This window comes from Pseudophryne corroboree, chromosome 5, assembly GCF_028390025.1.
Source record: "Pseudophryne corroboree isolate aPseCor3 chromosome 5, aPseCor3.hap2, whole genome shotgun sequence".
Taxonomy (NCBI): domain Eukaryota; kingdom Metazoa; phylum Chordata; class Amphibia; order Anura; family Myobatrachidae; genus Pseudophryne; species Pseudophryne corroboree.
Window position 1 is genome coordinate 723,750,270 of NC_086448.1, and position 12,536 is coordinate 723,762,805.

The 12,536-nt window shown below is 43.9% G+C and overlaps 1 long non-coding RNA gene across 2 annotated transcripts in view; it reads right to left on the reverse strand.

The window, feature by feature from the left end:
• Positions 1-271: 271 nt before the first annotated feature.
• Positions 272-12,536, reverse strand: part of LOC134929370 (uncharacterized) — a 34,354-nt gene continuing 22,089 nt past the window's right edge. For both annotated transcript variants that reach the window (XR_010178515.1, XR_010178514.1), the window contains exons 2-3: positions 1,581-1,737; positions 272-687 (exon numbers count right to left, since the gene is read on the reverse strand). This is a non-coding gene — a long non-coding RNA (uncharacterized LOC134929370). The remainder of the gene's footprint in view (positions 688-1,580; positions 1,738-12,536) is intronic.

Below are 12,536 nucleotides of genomic sequence, written 5' to 3' on the forward strand. Positions count from 1 at the left end.
AGCTTACAATTTTGCCTTCAACCAAATTTGTATTTTGTAAAAATTTGCATTAGGGCTTTACTAATACTAACATACAGTATGTGGAGGTGAAAAATAGTCTCATTGTAACATATATGTTTCCACACAGCCATTTTAGAAATTAAATTGCATACCATCTTGTAGTTTTTTTTTTTTTTAAAGAAAACACCTCCGTAAGTGTAAAAGAAAAAGTCAGGTTTATTTGTGGGTATGCCAAAGTTTAACATCAGACTAATACAAAGTAAAGCTGTTTGTCTGCTCTGCTCATGGTAAGGACATATATATTTGCCAAATGTGCATAGAAGTTTTTGGAAAACAAATAACTGTAAAAACATATTCTTTCCTCAAGGAAAACATGTTTTATTTTTAAACAATAAACTCACTCCAAATATATCATCACAGGGCAAAGTCAGAAAGGGAAATCCAAAGCCTCCCACCCTCCCCAAAGGCAGCCTGACCAACAGGCAGGTAAGTACATTTGCAGGTTTGTGTTGCGCTTACTCCCAAAAAACAAAGTTTATATTCAACTGGATACATATCTTTAAAGGACCAACTGGCAGATGATGACCACCACCGCAGCCTCCACTGGCTTCTTCAGAGAGGAGGACTGAGGAACAACAAGTGGAAGGGCCACACAAACCTCCTTGTGGGCAGCCACTTGGAGAGTATCTACAAAGAAGAATGAAAATGCTCAAACAAGTGTTTTTGTCCAAATATACACTTAATAAAATATCAATTTGCACAGTGGAGTTGTTTATCTTAGAGGTAAAGCATCCAATAATGTTTTAAAAATAATCTTCCATAAAAAATGCCTTAATTAAACTGCATGTTTGTGGTGCTAGACGTGTCTGTTTGATGTTAAAATCATCAAAAAGTGCTGTATATGACAATGTGAATTTTTTGGGGGTGTTTTATGGCTTGCCTTTTTTTTTTTAAATGTGAAAACCACGCAATACAATTGGTATTACTGCCTTGTGTTCCCTTGTATTTCTACCATTCAATCATAATAACCTCATCTTTTTCTTTAGTCTTAAACACGGATGCGCCAAGATCCCCAATAAATGACCCACTGCAAACAGATGATGATGGGACATTTATTTTGCATCTGTATTCTGGCACACCACCACAGGTCCAAACTCCAAGCCCACCCAGTCCTGACTTACAGGAGGCAACAACCCAAGCAGGAGTTGAAGCTGCCACTAACTTCCTGATCTCCATGGCTTCATTCCATCAGTGTGGCACTGTTAGACACAGAAATTAAGCATTGTCACAAATTTGTCGACCACTGTGAAAATGTGACAATACTCATACACAAATTAATGCTAATTGTTTGCTGTTAAATGACAATGTCATGCAGCTCAACACCAATTTGGCACATAGCTTTTCAGTAATGACAGGGATGTTAGAGGAACAAACCCAGTAATATGTCATTTATTTCTTTAAAGTCCAAAACAATTTTCTAAGGGAGATTACTGCAAATTTATCAATCTTAGCACAACAAAATGTTGGTTGCCTCCCTGAGGTATGAAGTTGTCCCAGTAATAGTAGTGCCAACCACTCACCAACCACCCAGGCGTGGAGTCTGTACTAGAGGAGGTGGTACTGGTCCCTGCCACTCCTCATCCTACTCAGGGCCGGTTCTAGCCCTTGTGGCGCCCCAGGCGAAAATCCTGTGTGCCCGTAGCAAGATCCGCTACTGATCCTACCCTCGCCATCCACCTAAAATGATACGTTGATTCAGTATTTGACATTGGCCACAAAAAACCTTTTTGTTTGCAATACAACATTCTTTAGCAGTCATTTCTTTGCTTAAACAGAAGCAATGTTTATTTTGTAGTTTATAAATTACTTTCAAAATGTTTGTGTAAAAATTGTTCTGGTGATTGTTCTGGTGTTTACAAACCAATATTTCTGCAGCATACTAAGCATTGTATGAAATGTGAACGAGATGCTACTTTTGAGGCATTTAAGCCTATGTTTGTCTGCATATTGGTCAAATCAGACATAATTTTCAAATTCTTTGTATTGATCCTTTATAGGTACTGTATTTGTACTGTATGCTGCAATAAACATTCTTGGTTGTTTTGTTCAGCTGCTCACATTCCTGTTTATTTATCATTTGTGTGGGTTCAAACAACCACAATTATTGCTCTTTGTATTTGAAGCCTAATTCTGTAGTAATTGACATGCGTATACTCCACTTTAATGTGATTGGTGCAACATTATTGTGTGGTCTATACTAGAGATGTGTACATTTTTCGGGTTTTGTGTTTTGGTTTTGGGTTCGGTTCCGCGGCCGTGTTTTGGGTTCGACCGCGTTTTGGCAAAACCTCACCGAATTTTTTTTGTCGGATTCGGGTGTTTTTTTCAAAAAACACTAAAAAACAGCTTAAATCATAGAATTTGGGGGTCATTTTGATCCCAAAGTATTATTAACCTCAAAAACCATAATTTCCACTCATTTTCAGTCTATTCTGAATACCTCACAACTCACAATATTATTTTTAGTCCTAAAATTTGCACCGAGGTCGCTGGATGACTAAGCTAAGCGACCCTAGTGGCCGACACAAACACCTGGCCCATCTTGGAGTGGCACTGCAGTGTCACGCAGGATGGCCCTTCCAAAAAACACTCCCCAAACAGCACATGACGCAAAGAAAAAAAGAGGCGCAATGAGGTAGCTGTGTGAGTAAGATAAGCGACCCTAGTGGCCGACACAAACACCTGGCCCATCTAGGAGTGGCACTGCAGTGTCACGCAGGATGGCCCTTCCAAAAAACACTCCCCAAACAGCACATGACGCAAAGAAGAAAAAAAGAGGCGCAATGAGGTAGCTGTGTGAGTAAGCTAAGCGACCCTAGTGGCCGACACAAACACCTGGCCCATCCATCACTAGTACTGCAGCCGGACAGGTATATATATTTATTATGTAATGACGGACCTGCTGGACACTGTCAGCTCAGCACCGCAGACTGCTACAGTAAGCTACTATAGTAGTATGTATCAAGAAGAAAGAAAAAAAAAAAAAACCACGGGTAGGTGGTATACAATTATGGATGGACGAGCGACTGCCGACACAGAGGTAGCTACAGCCGTGGACTACCGTACTGTGTCTGCTGCTAATATAGACTGGATGATAATGAGATGAAATTAATATATATATATATAATATCACTAGTACTGCAGCCGGACAGGTATATATATTTATTATGTAATGACGGACCTGCTGGACACTGTCAGCTCAGCACCGCAGACTGCTACAGTAAGCTACTATAGTAGTATGTATCAAGAAGAAAGAAAAAAAAAAAACCACGGGTAGGTGGTATACAATTATGGATGGACGAGCGACTGCCGACACAGAGGTAGCTACAGCCGTGGACTACCGTACTGTGTCTGCTGCTAATATAGACTGGATGATAATGAGATGAAATTAATATATATATATATATATAATATCACTAGTACTGCAGCCGGACAGGTATATATATTTATTATGTAATGACGGACCTGCTGGACACTGTCAGCTCAGCACCGCAGACTGCTACAGTAAGCTACTATAGTAGTATGTATCAAGAAGAAAGAAAAAAAAAACCACGGGTAGGTGGTATACAATTATGGATGGACGAGCGACTGCCGACACAGAGGTAGCTACAGCTGTGGACTACCGTACTGTGTCTGCTGCTAATATAGACTGGATGATAATGAGATGAAATTAATATATATATATATAATATCACTAGTACTGCAGCCGGACAGGTATATATATTTATTATGTAATGACGGACCTGCTGGACACTGTCAGCTCAGCACCGCAGACTGCTACAGTAAGCTATTATAGTAGTATGTATCAAGAAGAAAGAAAAAAAAAAACCACGGGTAGGTGGTATACAATTATGGATGGACGAGCGACTGCCGACACAGAGGTAGCTACAGCCGTGGACTACCGTACTGTGTCTGCTGCTAATATAGACTGGATGATAATGAGATGAAATTAATATATATATATATATATAATATCACTAGTACTGCAGCCGGACAGGTATATATATTTATTATGTAATGACGGACCTGCTGGACACTGTCAGCTCAGCACCGCAGACTGCTACAGTAAGCTACTATAGTAGTATGTATCAAGAAGAAAGAAAAAAAAACCACGGGTAGGTGGTATACAATTATGGATGGACGAGCGACTGCCGACACAGAGGTAGCTACAGCCGTGGACTACCGTACTGTGTCTGCTGCTAATATAGACTGGATGATAATGAGATGAAATTAATATATATATATATATATAATATCACTAGTACTGCAGCCGGACAGGTATATATATTTATTATGTAATGACGGACCTGCTGGACACTGTCAGCTCAGCACCGCAGACTGCTACAGTAAGCTACTATAGTAGTATGTATCAAGAAGAAAGAAAAAAAAAAACCACGGGTAGGTGGTATACAATTATGGATGGACGAGCGACTGCCGACACAGAGGTAGCTACAGCCGTGGACTACCGTACTGTGTCTGCTGCTAATATAGACTGGATGATAATGAGATGAAATTAATATATATATATATAATATCACTAGTACTGCAGCCGGACAGGTATATATATTTATTATGTAATGACGGACCTGCTGGACACTGTCAGCTCAGCACCGCAGACTGCTACAGTAAGCTACTATAGTAGTATGTATCAAGAAGAAAGAAAAAAAAAACCACGGGTAGGTGGTATACAATTATGGATGGACGAGCGACTGCCGACACAGAGGTAGCTACAGCCGTGGACTACCGTACTGTGTCTGCTGCTAATATAGACTGGATGATAATGAGATGAAATTAATATATATATATATAATATCACTAGTACTGCAGCCGGACAGGTATATATATTTATTATGTAATGACGGACCTGCTGGACACTGTCAGCTCAGCACCGCAGACTGCTACAGTAAGCTACTATAGTAGTATGTATCAAGAAGAAAGAAAAAAAAAAACCACGGGTAGGTGGTATACAATTATGGATGGACGAGCGACTGCCGACACAGAGGTAGCTACAGCCGTGGACTACCGTACTGTGTCTGCTGCTAATATAGACTGGATGATAATGAGATGAAATTAATATATATATATATATATAATATCACTAGTACTGCAGCCGGACAGGTATATATATTTATTATGTAATGACGGACCTGCTGGACACTGTCAGCTCAGCACCGCAGACTGCTACAGTAAGCTACTATAGTAGTATGTATCAAGAAGAAAGAAAAAAAAAAACCACGGGTAGGTGGTATACAATTATGGATGGACGAGCGACTGCCGACACATAGGTAGCTACAGCCGTGGACTACCGTACTGTGTCTGCTGCTAATATAGACTGGATGATAATGAGATGAAATTAATATATATATATATATAATATCACTACACTAGTACTGCAGCCGGACAGGTATATATATTTATTATGTAATGACTGATGACGGACCTGATGGACACTGTCAGCTCAGCACCGCAGACTGCTACAGTAAGCTACTATAGTAGTATGTATCAAGAAGAAAGAAAAAAAAAAAACCACGGGTAGGTGGTATACAATTATGGATGGACGAGCGACTGCCGACACAGAGGTAGCTACAGCCGTGGACTACCGTACTGTGTCTGCTGCTAATATAGACTGGATGATAATGAGATGAAATTAATATATATATATATATAATATCACTAGTACTGCAGCCGGACAGGTATATATATTTATTATGTAATGACTGATGACGGACCTGATGGACACTGTCAGCTCAGCACCGCAGACTGCTACAGTAAGCTACTATAGTATGTATCAAGAAGAAAAAAAAAAAAACACGGGTAGGTGGTATACAATTATATATATATACAATTATATTTACTATTCCCACTACGGGCATGAGAATCACCATCAGGCATGTTCTCTCCTGTACATCCACGCACATCATATACCTCATTATCTGTCCCTGCAACCTTTGTTATGTAGGGAAAACGATCAGAACTCTGAGGGAACGCATGGCCCTCCATCGTTCAGCCATAAAGGCCGCTATTGCGGGGTCCCCCTCTGATCAGCCAGTAGCGAGGCATTTCCAGGAGGCCAAACATCGGTTGGGAGACTTGAAACATATCATCATTGATCATATTCCAAAATCTGCCCGTGGGGGTGACCGTGATGGGGCCCTTCTTCGCAAAGAGGCATCCTGGATCTTCAGGCTTAACACCATTTACCCAGCAGGCCTTAATGAAAGAATTGTGTGGAGTACCTTCGGATAATTGAAAACCAAGTAACGAGAGGGACCACGGGATACTCTTTATGCCTTGGGACTTGACACCATGTGACATAACCAGTCACCCTCAGTCCCCCATTATCTTTTTCGTTTTATTATTTTTTCATTATTGATTCTTTATTTTGATTATTGTTTATGTTATTCCTCTTGCTCCATTCTATTTGTCTACCCCATGGGTTATACTGACATAGCTGACTATTTACATCACTTGTTACTTCTTTCTATCCCCCTGCATGGCGGAGTGTCTTACACCTATATCTATTAATATCCCTTTCCCTGAGACACTCATATTGTGCCCTCTCTCTGCATGTCAGGCCCGATCGGTGTGCTTTACCTTTAAATCACATTACTGTATTCTGCACACTATGTATTGTGGATGTCGTTAACTCAAGTGCCTGTACTTTCTGTGTCCCCTCTCTCCAGCTTCCGGCCTGTGAGTCTAGCGTCAGGCGTTGCTGGGCAACTGACGGACGGGCATAGCACGGACGTCGGGCCACGTCATCGCCTGGCGCCTCCGCACACGCCGGACGGGGACGCTCGTGACTTCACGTGCACAGGTGTGGTGGCGGGTCCTGTCTCTACATAAAGGTGAGTGGGCTATTCTTTTCTTTTCACATAGGTACATCTTGAAGAAGGGGTTAAAATCCCCGAAACGTTGATGTTATATATGTATTGCTGAATACATTTGCTTTTTCACCAGTCCCTGAGTGCCGCAGTTTTTCTTTTCATATGGCATGCACTTCTGAGGGCACCGGGGCAAGCTGATACCCTTATTGGGAGTGCCGGGCTTTTTGCTTCAATATTACTTTAGGAGCTGTCGCATCTGGACATCACCTACTTGAGCCAGGGCACCCCTGTTGTTCAATTACACATTTCTCCAGGCTCAGGTCTGTTGCTTTCAACCTTTTTAAGGAGACAGTGTACCAGCTGGACTTTACTGCAGTGCCTCACTTGGGACACTCTTTGACTTTAGCACACTAGCACTAAGCACTTTCTACTGCTGTTTTTGCACTATCTAGCATCTGCACTTTACGGGGAGACACAGCAGCACAGTGCCAATCAATATGGATATCCATCCCTCCACGTCTACCACGGATGGCACCAAAGGGTATGCACACCTAAATATCAACAGGCGGGAGGTGTTTGGATTTACAGATGATGACGCTGACCGACTACGTTTTAAAGAGCAGCTGTCCTCTGCAGATCAACAATACAGTGCAGAGGATCTATTTCAACAGTTATTTAAATTGAAGCAAAGGGAAATAGACTTCATGCTCCACGGCATTTCCCTCTCCGATTATCATCGGGAATGCATGATCCCTAGGGGATTCAGGGTAAGGAACACCCCCACAATTGGCAGATACAATCCAGAGTTCTGCAAAAAATGGATTGGCATTACTAACAAATGCAGTCTAGATCTCATGTTGCTGGTAATAGAGGAGGCCGGTAAGGAATTGTCGGCCACCAAAGAGAAGATATATGCATTTGAAACAACACATGCCGCTGCGCTATCACACGAGGGGTTCCACAATTTGCAGCAGAAATTGCAATCACAATGTGACACATACCGCCGGGACCTGATCAAATTTAAGAAAAATAAGCTTCACACTGTTCAGGAAGACTACGATACCAACAGGGTTCACCGCTGGCTGATGGGGGGCAACCCCGGTAACCAACACACAGCCCAGCCCAAACCCAGACAAGGATGGCGGAGACGTAGAGAAAATAAGCAAAGATCTGGACCCTCCTCTAATAGTGATAGCGAATTCGCGATGGGTGATTCAGATGGAGCCTTGGACAACCCTTCGGCCCCTTTAGGGACCATACCAGCCGCAACACCAAAAGGAAGAGGTCGACCACCCGCAGGGCCGGTCAGAACACGCGACTCCTTCGATCGGGCCGCGAAAAACAAAACTTAGTATACAACTTGTCCAAACGCACTTTCTCCCCAATAGAATTGGAGGTCTTGGGGTACGGCCTTTCCTTTGTCCCTACCAATCAGCATAAGGAGCTGGATTGGAAGATTGATTTATATCAATTTTCCCGCAAACTTAGGAGGCAAGAATTCTTCTCACTGCACCCCATCTCCTCTAGCGCTACCAACACCCCCACCACTGTTCAACCTTTTCTTAATAAAAGAAGTAGTTCCACGTTTGACCCCCAGTCGTCAAATTCGTCCATCAAATCGTTTATCAGACTGATGGACGAATCAATGAACAAATACACTAAAGCATCCAAAATACAACATCACAACCTTTCCAAACTACAGCTATCGGCTCTGAAGGATTTGGGATCATATACTGATGTCGTTATCCGCCCCGCAGACAAGGGGGGCGGGATCGTTATCCTTGACTTGGCCTACTACAGAACGGAAATCTTGGCTCAACTTTCAGACCTCGACACCTATGGCCTATTGGATACGGATCCATCCTTAGAATACAAATTGGAGCTGGATGGGATTCTGGCCGAAGCCAAGGACTCAGGCCTCATATCTGACAAGATACATAAGGCATTGACACAAGATTTCCCTCTGGTCCCTATCCTTTATACAGTCCCAAAAATACATAAAGATCTCAATAGGCCTCCTGGTCGTCCGATTATCTCCGCACGTCAATCCTTATATCAACCTGTGTCCCAATTTTTGGATTGTATTCTGCAACCGCTTGTGTTAAGGCAACCCAGCTGTTTGAAAGACACCACATCTTTTTTGCTGCTCTTGGATTCCATGGGGAGGGTACCCGATGGGACCCTCCTATGTACAATCGACATCTGCAGTTTGTACACCAGCATCCCCCATGATAATGGCCTGGACGCCATGAGATCATTCTTACATAGGGAGGATATGCAAGATGTGGATCTAAATTTTTTTATGACCTTGCTGGAGTTAACCTTAACCAGAAACTTTTTTCTGTTTGACGGCAGATTTTATATACAAAAATCGGGGTGTGCCATGGGAAGTAACGTGGCACCCTCGTATGCCAACATTTTTATGTTGCAGGAAGAGAAGTTGATGTTTTTTCAAGATCCTACGGTTGCCCAGTATATCGCCCTCTTCACCAGGTATATTGATGATATTTTTATCCTTTGGACGGGGGGTGAACAAGCACTGAAAAGTCTACTTGAGTCCATTAATACCAGAGCTTCCCCAATTAGGATCACCTATCATTGGTCCCCGTCATCCATCAATTACCTAGATGTCCTGGTGTCCTTGGATGCAGGGAAATTACTGACTAATATCTACAGTAAACCAACAGATAAAAACACCCTGCTACGTGCCAATAGCCATCATCCCCGCCATTTGAAACAGGGCTTACCCAGATCTCAGATGCTAAGAGTGGCACGCATCTGTAACCAGCCGGATAAGATCGAAGGCGAATTGGACAAGATGGTCACCAAGTTTGCCGAAAGAGGATACGATAAGACAGCTCTGGTATGCACCAAGAAACAAGTTCTGGCACAGAAGCGAGATGAACTCTTACGCCCCTCGGTGAGACCGATGGGCGACAGAATTCCTTGGACCACAACATTTGACACCTCCAGTCCTGTGCTGAATAGAGCAAGCCGTGCACTTTGGCCTATAGTGTCTACTGACTCTTCCCTCCCATTTAAACATTCCACTCCTATGATGTGCTACAGGAGGGGACGCAATATTAAGGACCTAGTGGTCCGTACGGACATCTCTAATTTTTCCCATACAGCCAAAGGGACATTCTTGTCTAAAAAACCAGGATGCTACCGTTGTTTGGGATGTACCACCTGTAGCCATATGATTACCGGGTCCTCATTTACTATTCCCACTACGGGCATGAGAATCACCATCAGGCATGTTCTCTCCTGTACATCCACGCATCATATACCTCATTATCTGTCCCTGCAACCTTTGTTATGTAGGGAAAACGATCAGAACTCTGAGGGAACGCATGGCCCTCCATCGTTCAGCCATAAAGGCCGCTATTGCGGGGTCCCCCTCTGATCAGCCAGTAGCGAGGCATTTCCAGGAGGCCAAACATCGGTTGGGAGACTTGAAACATATCATCATTGATCATATTCCAAAATCTGCCCGTGGGGGTGACCGTGATGGGGCCCTTCTTCGCAAAGAGGCATCCTGGATCTTCAGGCTCAACACCATTTACCCAGCAGGCCTTAATGAAAGAATTGTGTGGAGTACCTTCGGATAATTGAAAACCAAGTAACGAGAGGGACCACTGGATACTCTTTATGCCTTGGGACTTGATGTTAGGGTCTCCTGCCCTGTGCTGCCACGTCGTCATGGCAACCGGGAGACAAGTGCTAGTGGAGTAACCTGAGCGCAGCTGATACTCCGGTTCGGGTCTTTTGCTGTGCAGTGGTTATAGGCTCTGTGCACGGCAGGGGATCCGGTGCTGGTTTTTGTGCTCACAGTCTGTGAGGTCTGAGTGGGGCGTGGACAGCACCTGCTTTATAAGGCCTCTTTTCAGGGTAAGCAGATGCTGCTGAATCTCTGTTGGTTAGTCAGTTCATGAAAGTTAGCCAGTACTGTGTAGCTTTGTATTTGTTTGTTGCTTACTGCAAATAGGCCTGGGGATTTGGTATTACACTCTGCCAATCCAGACCTAGCAGTAAGACTGGAGTCAGTCGTTTAGCTTGCTGGGGTTCTGTTATTACTCTGTGAATTTAGCAAGTTTGCGGCTGTATTCTAACACTTGCCTGTCTAATCCTGTCTCACTGTGCTAGGTGTCAGGGGTCAGTTTAGTGGCAGTAAGCTTAAACCTGTGCACTGCAAGTGAGAATCAGGATTGTGGAGGCTCTCCTTGTGTCTATCATTCCATCTCTGACCAAGGAGTTTACTGCCACACCCGTTGGTAACCCTTTAGGGTTTTGCTGTTGCCCTTAGCAACAGCATTTCGGGTTCTCTACGTATTAAAACACAACATCTTGCTTTTTACATCTGAGCAGTTCTAATACAAGGGAGATACCCAGTTCCTTAGCCTCTGGGCTTCTCTGTTCACTGTGTGTGTATTTTGTTACCCTATCACCTTCTGTGTATGTTATGTCATATTCCCCAGTTTGTCTGTGAGTCCATTTGTTTTGCATAACAGTTCAAACACCAGTACATTCCTGCAGACACTGGAGTGCATAACAGTTCTGACACTAGTACTTTCCTGCAGGCACTGGTGTGCATAACATATTCAGCAGCCTAATACTCCTGTTGAAATTTTGTGGGAATATGGAGCATACCCCTCAAAATACGTTGCAACAGGTGGTCGATCAGGTGCAGGTCCTGACTCGGCAATTTAATGATTTGTCCATTAAAATGCACACCTCCCAGGCTGCTGGCGGAGCTCCCGCAGCAGCAGCACCTGCAGGGGTTAAGGAGCCGAAAGTAAATCTCCCGGATCGTTTTTCTGGAGATCGCTCGCAGTTCTTTTGTTTCAAGGAGAGCTGCAAGCTATACTTCCGGCTTAGGCCTCAGTCTTCTGGGTCGGAGATTCAGCGGGTGGGCATAGTGATTTCCTTGCTACAAGGAGACCCACAGGTCTGGGCATATGGGTTGCAGCCTGACTGTCCGTCGCTTAAAAGTGTTGATGCTTTTTTTACGGCACTGGGCATGTTGTATGATGACCCTGACAAGACGGCCTCAGCCGAGGCTCAGATTTCGATCCTTAAGCAAGGGCGAAGGCCAGTTGAGGTTTACTGTACGGAGTTTCGGAGGTTGGCCCATGATACCCAGTGGAATGACCCAGCCCTGAGACACCAGTACCGAAGAGGTCTTTCTAACCAGATAAAGGACCAACTGGTACAATATCCCTTGCCTGATAGCTTGGATCAGCTCATGCAGTTATCCATCCGGGTGGATAGACGGCTGAGAGAGCGTAGGCTTGAAAGGGAGACTGAGATTTCCTTCCTTCCCAAGGGAACCTCAGACTCTGAGGAATTTTCTGAGGAGCCTATGCAGATTGGGGCTACCCGCCTCTCCTCGCGTGAGAAGACGCGGAGGAGACAGCAGGGGTTGTGTTTGTACTGTGGGAATAAAGGTCATGTGGTAGTATCATGCCCAGAAAAGCCGGAAAACTTCAGGGCCTGAGGGTGATGGGAAATATCCTGTCAGGCCAGAAGTCAGAATTTCCCAAGAAGACTTTTATCATTCCGGTGACCTTGAAGATCCTCGGTCAAACTGTCAAGACTGAGGCCTTTGTGGACAGTGGGGCCGACGGGGTTTTTATGGACCGCCAATTC